At 30.9% G+C, this 8,069-nt stretch overlaps 1 long non-coding RNA gene across 3 annotated transcripts; it reads right to left on the bottom strand.

Moving 5' to 3' along the window:
* Positions 1-1,642: 1,642 nt before the first annotated feature.
* LOC111282022 (uncharacterized) lies at positions 1,643-7,025 on the bottom strand. 3 transcript variants are annotated; one of them, XR_002689202.2, is made up of 7 exons: positions 6,612-7,025; positions 6,245-6,321; positions 5,846-6,026; positions 4,786-4,991; positions 4,530-4,604; positions 2,384-2,481; positions 1,643-1,928 (listed from the first exon to the last, which is right to left on the bottom strand). It is a non-coding gene; the product is annotated as an uncharacterized LOC111282022 (long non-coding RNA). The 3 variants fall into 3 exon arrangements; XR_002689203.2 differs by lacking the exon at positions 4,530-4,604 and having other exon boundaries at positions 6,612-7,023; XR_002689204.2 differs by lacking the exons at positions 4,530-4,604; positions 4,786-4,991 and having other exon boundaries at positions 6,612-7,021.
* Between the last annotated feature and the right edge of the window lie 1,044 nt (positions 7,026-8,069).

Below are 8,069 nucleotides of genomic sequence, written 5' to 3'. Positions count from 1 at the left end.
CATTTGATGTGTAGGGAATTGATTTGGTGAGACCATTACCAAATAGTGCTATAAGACATATATACTGGCTACTACATATTACTTTTCAAAATGGGCACAAGCTACACTTTACAAAGAACTAAAAAAAGAAACTATTACGACTTTCATTAGAAGAAACACCATTTATTGTTATGGAGTATCTCAGTACATCATAATTGATAATGGAAAATAGTTCAATATGAATAAATTATGTGCATAGTTTGATATCAAGTTGTATCATTCTTCAATGTACCATGTTCATGCAAATGGGTTAGCATAAGCTTTTAACAAGACTTTGTGCAATCTTTTAAAAAAAGTGACAAATCATTTGAAAAAATATTGGCATAAAAGATTGGGAAAAGCTTTATGAGCTTAGAACTACATATCGCACACTAACTCAAGCCACTTTATATTTGCCTTTTTATGGTGTAGAAGCTATCCTTCTGCTTGAACATTAAACTCCATCATTGAAAATTACAATCCAAGAAGGTTTCTTCATTTGAAAGCATTAGAATTATTGGATGAGAAAAAGTTGAAAGCTTAACAACATTTGAAATGTTATTAGGCTCAATTATCCAAAGCTTTTGACAAGAAAGTTAAGCTATAATAATTTCAGCTGAAGGCCTAGTCCTTGTTGTAAAAAGACCAATAAATACTTCACATCGCATTGGCAATAAGTTCCTTTTAAACTGAGATGGATCATATATTGTTTGAGAAGCTAATAGCAATGGTGCATATAATATTGTTGATCAAGATGGAGTAAGAGTTGGGCCAATCAATGACAAGTTTCTGAAGCAATACTATGCTTGAAAATTGTTTTTCCCAAGAAAAATCCTAAACTATTCATATTGCTCTTAAGCACAAATCTAAAATGCTCATGTTGTTCCTAAGTTCAAGCTTAAATTGCACAAAAAAATGTTGCTCCTAGACAAGAGCCTAAATTGCTCTATCAAAAAAGACTGCTAAGTTAAGATTTCTGCTAAGTTAAGAATCCTACAAAGGACAACTTAGGTAAAATTTAGGACACAAAACAATATATATATATATATATATATTCATGCTAAGTTGGAAAATCCTGCAAAAGATAACTTAGGCAAAAGTTAAAGGCAAAAAAAAAAAAAAAAAATTGAACTATGTGATGACTTAATCCTTCTCTTTTAAAGGTATATAGGTAGCTTGGTTTTAGTGCCAAGTTCAATCAAAACAAACAAATAAAAAAAAATCTTGAATTGACTCAAATGTCTCTTATTTACTAGAAACTACATTGATCAATTATATGTCTTTTGTTTACTTAAGTGAAAAAATCTTGAATTAACTTAAGTGTCTCTCATTTACATTGTTTTTATGTCAAAAAATGCTGCCAAATTTAGTAACGCTTTTGGACACAAACATTGCTAATTTTGTAATTTAACTTTTTTTTATTACAAGTGCCGCTAAATTAAGAAATTTACTTTTTTAAATTTCTTTCAATATTTGCTATTATAATTAAATAAAAAATTATCAAAAGAAATAAAAACAAATTTAAATCTATAAATAGGATATTATAAATGTTTAAATATCTAAATACAAACACAAATTTTTTCATTTTGAAATATTGTAACAGCTACACTAAAAGAATACTTGGTATGAGAAAGCAAAGAACATTATTATTAAATCAACAATCATACATTGTACAAGCCTTTCACATGAACAAGTGTGTAGAAATGAATAAGAACAAATAAATTTGCCATTGATGAGTTACATATAATCTTACAAGCCATAAGAGGCAACATATTGCAAAAGAAAAAGAGCTTCCTAATACATCACTAAGTTTTTAGGAAGAGCAACAACCACTCTTCTAAGCAAGAAGCTATCCTTGGATCTGTATTGTCAGAGGCTTTCCATTGTTCATGGTCGGTTGGCTTGCCATTCTGTAATAAGAAGGAACTTTAAGGAGTGAGCAAAACACATAGAAAGTAATTGACAATCAATAAGAACTAAGACTTTTGACATAAATATCATAGCAAATGTTTCGTTGATCCACAAGTTTTTTCTTATAGATTGAATAACCCCGATAGTCGAAAAACTAGTGCAAAAGATTCCACAACTGTATGGAAAAATATTATTTAAGCAATTTTTTGATCCTCCAAAGATTTTAAGCAATTTTATACTTAACAAGCCTAATGAAACTGAATTTTCCACTTGAAAATAATAATAAAAAAAACAAAATCATAGAATACCTAATAACTTAATGAGAAGGATATACACAATTCATCACAAGCATGCCTTTTAAGCCACAAATTAACTGCTTAAGCCATAAAAAAAAAAAAAGAAAGAACACATTATTTAAACCTTAAAATAGAAAGCATTCAAAATAAAAACATACCCATGGCTTTTGAATTTTGTGGGCTGAGAACTCCATCCATGGTATGAACCCTCATATTTTTTAACTCTTTCTTGAAAATATTGGGCATACTCTATCATCTACAAAAGAACATTGTTCCAATCAAGAAATGTTTAAAGCAAAATTTTTTCGAAAGGTAAATAGTTAGATAAATAATATGGTATGACATTTTTCATTTCGAGATTCATGACATCCCTCTTGCAGGAATGAAGCTGTATCTCTCTTTTGATCAGTGTTTGGTATTAGTTCTCTCAATATTTGAAATCTAAAAGCATCAGAAACTAGTCAATATTACCATTCACAAAGTTATGGAAGCATCATCAATTTGCAACTACTATTTTATAATTTTATTTTTTATAGAATTATCATAGGTCCACTTAAGATGTCATCACATGGGCTGCAAATGGAGGGAAACACCACTAGCATAGTAGCTCAAAGTCAATACCTACTGCAACTACAAAAAAGATGTCGGTAGTGTGCACATGGCTGCCATAGTCTTTGATGTAATAAGTAAGCTCTTCCAAACAAATGCACGTAAAAAAAGAAAAAGAAAAAAAAAAGGAAAAGGCCAACTGCTTATGCACAAAAAGTCCCCATATGTTACAAATTCTCTTGCTCAAATTTTGGATGAAGACTTACACCAAGTTGAACTAAAAATGTTGCCAACTTTATCAAGATTTGTTGCCAACTAGTGTTTGGTCAATTTGGACAGCTCAAAATGCAACTTTTGAAGACTTTAGAAGGATGACAACTCAACTCAAATGGGAAGCTAATAATACACCTCATTTGACTGGCAAAACAAGCAGCACATGGGGGAGGAAGCTAGCGGGAAATTTCAGCTAGTGCTGAACCGGTTATGGGCAACTGTCTATCTTCCAAAATATCCCTGAGCTGACTTGGCATTTTTGAAGGTTGAGATTGCATTAAAGCTGGGATCAAACATTAAAAAAGGTTGTCATTCAGCTATAGAAGAGCCCCCTTTTCATACATGCCTCAGCATTTTTTTTCCTGGCTGGAACTCCAAGTGCTGGCAGTTCCATAGCTGCTATGTTATTGGCCATTCAGTCTCTGTTCTTTGTTTTTCCTTTTGTTTTAAATTTATTTTAAGTTTCTTTTACATTCCTTTACTTGTTATTTAGCTCTACTTTAGTTCCTTTAAGCAAACATTTTCCATTTAAGGTTACAATTTCAATTTGTATTCAACACAGTTTTTGAGTTTCCAGGTTTGATGTTAGCTAATATTTAATTAATTTTCAAGTTGATTTCAGTTTCAACAAATCAGGAGCTTTTTATATGTTGTTCCTCTACTTGTTAGGTTGATTTACGGTGCTTCCTCTTGATCAAATAGTTCTAATTGAGCTAGCAAATTTAATTTTTTTTAAAAGCTGTTTCCAGAATGTTATTCTGTTTTCATATTTTATTTTGTTTCGGTTTTTGTTACTTTTAAAGTCCAATTCAGTTTCAATTTGTATCAACCTTTTTAGTACTTGTTCATCTATGAGTTATCTAAGCTTTATAAAATTTGAGAGCAAAATTCCATATATTTCAAACTAGATCTAACATTTAGTAGGAGCTGTTCTGTTTTCCAAGCTGAAATTCCAGATTTTGTTTCACTATGGTTTTGGTTAAATTTCAAGTACTAAATGATGTCCAATGCTCTTGAAAATTTATGTGCATGTTCACATATTAGGTAGTTGCTTCCACAAAAAATTAAGAGATCAAATACTATCAAATGAGAGTGGAAACTTAATTTTAATCAGATGTTGTCCAGAACCTAATTTCCAGATTTTGATGTTTGCTTTAGGTTGTTGTTTCTTTGATTTTTCATGGCTGTTTAAAGGTTGATTAGGATGGTACAAGGTTGCTTCTAGGTTGAACATTCAACTAGGTGGCACTTTGTTACTTGAATCAAGTGTTTTAAATTTTTGTTTAATTTATTTTCATGCTATTGGTTTGCTACTCTATTAATTTTTTGTTTTAGTTTGCTTGTTCATTTCTTTGAGTTTGCTTCTGAGTCATTGACTTTTTCATTTTCATCTATATCTATTTCGATCATGCGATCAAAAAACTTATCTCAAGCTTCTATTTGGTAAAGGACATAATTTCACAATTAGAAAGGAAGTCATACCATTGATGAAGATATCATCCCACCCTCTGCAATACTATTGAAGAAAGCAACAACTGTGCTTGGGAAAATGATATACTAAAATTAAAACTTTATTAGTCATTTCAAACATTAATAATAACACAATTACACCAAATTATTGTAAGTATTTGGTCATGAAAACAACTTATACATTCACTACATTAAAATGATAGCCTAACTTTACCAGTTTCGAGAATAGGCCAAAGTGCTAGGAAAATATTACTATAGCAAGCCTTACCTGCTCTTCAGCAAGCAAATAATATCTCCCACGGATGGAATTTTCTTGGATACTAACATCTTTCTAGGTGTATTACCATCCTTTTGAATCACATATTCCCTTTCTTTCAAGATTGGTTGTGTTATACAATCGACTTGATTTTGTATACTTTCCTCAAGGAATATTCTCATGTACACTACTGCAAGCATTGATTAAATTGTAGCAACCTGAAAAGGTAAAAAAACTTATAGCAAAAATTTTGAGATGGAACAATCAGCAAAGGTATAGTCCAGAGGTTCTAGAGAAGGCTTAAGGAAAAACCTAAAATGTGGAACCAGCAGGGAGGAAATGAGCCACTAAGGTCGCACAAAAAATGCACCTGAACTTATGTCTGAGACAATTCCAAGTGCAGATGCATAAAAGCCTCGCAATATCAAGTGCAAAAAAGAATATAGGAGAGGATCTAAATGGGTTCAATCAACTACATTAAGATGGGATTTCTTAGCTCACATAAAAGCCATAGACTTCAATGATCGGGTCCTTATTCACGAGTCATGACTACAATAAAGCTTCACATTTAAGTAGAGACAAATTATGTAACAATACCGTTACCAACCGAACTTGATAAAAAAGAAAGGGGGGAGATTTTTTCTTTTGATTTTAAAGTCATTTGCGCTTGCTTTTGCTCCACTGGTGAGAGGATACAATTTCCTTTTGAGGTTGAAGGTATTCAAAGAAACCCCTTGTTAAAGCAAAATTTAAGAACCAGCAAGTTCAGAGACAAGGATCAATATGCTATTAATATAACAATAAGAGCATGAGTATTGATATTTTGTCACACTATTGAACACTTTATAACATTTATTTCATGTGAATATAATTGAATAATCAGACTATTGAACACTTTAGCTTTATATGGCATAATTGAACATTTGTTCCATCATCTCAAATGTATGCAGGATGATAATGTTCGAGTTGAACATCACATTTGAGGTCGGGTAACATATATTGAAATTCAAGTGAGTCTTGGAATGCAATTTCATGATGAGAAAGATGGTTACCGAAGTTTCCATTTGCTTACCAATTGTAACTGGAGTCTGAAACTTTTTGCCCGTAGCACTAGCACCAACAGTCAAAATCCAAGGAGCCCCATTATGAATGGAATAGAATTTCAGCCCAGAATTTCCCACGGAACTGCTTGTCAAGATGCCTTTCTTCATGGCATGAAATGCCCGATTACTATCGCATCTTAGAAGTAATCTCTGGAGTTTCCACCAATGGACAATGACAATAAGTCAACCCCAAACAGCAGATTTAAACAGCAATAAAGGAGAGAAATTTTGTGAGAGAGATTTGTCAAAACGTTGCTTAGATATCCAGCATATTCTACGGGAAATAAAGCCAACTTCAATGTATCAAATTAGACGTGAATTCACTACAAAATAAAATAAAAGAAAGCATCTTTTGTAAATAACCTAACCTTGAATCAATAAATTCATGTCTATACATCTCCAATATCGACTTCAACTCCATATCACTGCCCTTCAAATCCTGGACCTATAATTAAAAAAATATGTAGATTAATAGATTTTCTCTTTTTGTTCTAAAAAAAAAAAGCATAAAGGTTGACAAGAGCAGATTTTATTAGTAAGTGTAGTCTTCTTCCCCTTTAATTTGAACAAGCATCAATGTCCTATCACAAGTTTCTTGAAGACATGTTTAATCAAAATAATTGAGTAATATCAACCAACTTTTCATGGGATTGAAAATAATATTAACCATAAAAATTAATATTAAAAATTACAAAAATTTGAAAATAAGCACAAAATACATGTTCAGTTACTAACCTTAAACCAATGTTGTAGATGGAAGGAAAAGGGAGATGAACGCTAGCAATGGGAACGGTAGCGACAAATGAACGGCAAGGCTCTCGAAGGTTTAGTTTAGGGTGGGATTCGAAACAAATTGGAAAAGGAAAAGGAATCAGATCGAAAACAAAGACAACCCATTGGAAACGGCACGAAAAGGAAAGGAATCGAAAGTAAAAATGAAACAAATGACCTAGGTTTGCAGAGAAGAAAGAAGCTTGGGAAAGGAAAGGAAATCAAGAGCAAAGAACAAAAGGAAACCTGGGTTTCATTTTAGGGAAAAATTAGTGGCGTTTATTTTAAAACGCCACTAATTTCTACCAGCATTTATTCGTTCAATTGCCACTAAATCTTTCCTGGATGCGCTTTTTTCATTTTGGGATCCAATATGGTGGCGTTTATTAATTAAAACACCATTAAATCTTTCAATTAGTGGCGTTTTTCCTAAAATCACCACTAAAAAAGTTTAAAGAACAATTTGTTCATATAATTATATTTATATTTAATAAATTTTGTTATTTTACATTATGGCATTGTAGCAAATAAATGCTGCTAATTCTTATATTTAATGGCGTTTGTCAATAAAAATGTCGCTATTTAAAAATTTCATGATGTTTTGATAAAAAATATAGTGATTTTTATAAAAACATGAAAGTTAGCGTTATTTATTAGTGAAAGGTCACTAAAAAACTGTCACTAATTTTTACTTTCCTTGTGTTGTTAGATGCCCTTCATCTAAACCCAACCTGTGACCCATATCCACCAAGCCAAACTCACTTAACCTGCAATCCATCAACGATTCGACCCTTGATCTTTGGTTTTGGGTTGAAAACCCAAGTGAGGTATATTATTTTATTATATTATGGGCTTGCTACTTTTATGTTTCAAATTTTTAAAAATCTTGACTTGAATAAAAAAGTAAATGCTTGTGTTAATGTTTTTTTTTTATATATATATAATGTATATAGTGGAATATTATTATTATTGTTTGGAAAATAAAAATATAAGATAGTATTTTTAAGTAAAAATGATTTTGGAAACTATGCCTAAATATTGAAAAGAATTCAAATCATATTTTGAAAAATTAAGTTTCTCAAATTATGCTAGATATTGAGGAATTAAAAGAAATTTTCTTTCACTAAAATAAGTAAATAATAATAAAACTTATTTCACCCTTGATTTTCTTTCAAAAAATTCATGACAAAAGTATAAGATTAAATGCATATAGGTTAGGTCAAGCTAATTAATTGTTGTATTCACATCCTTTACTTATTCCCTGTTACATTATAACTGGAAACAATAATGTGAATTGCTAATTTATAAATTTTGAAGATTAATATTTTTTTTTTACAAATAATGGTTAATATTCCTACATGAAAAATAATCATTTAAACCTTGTCTAAATATTGGAGGGCTTTTCAATAATTACTTTTCATA

This window comes from Durio zibethinus, chromosome 17 (assembly GCF_047325235.1).
Source record: "Durio zibethinus cultivar Kanyao isolate XHJ-2024 chromosome 17, ASM4732523v1, whole genome shotgun sequence".
In the NCBI taxonomy this organism is placed as follows: domain Eukaryota; kingdom Viridiplantae; phylum Streptophyta; class Magnoliopsida; order Malvales; family Malvaceae; genus Durio; species Durio zibethinus.
This window is presented reverse-complemented; position numbering and strand designations above follow the sequence as displayed.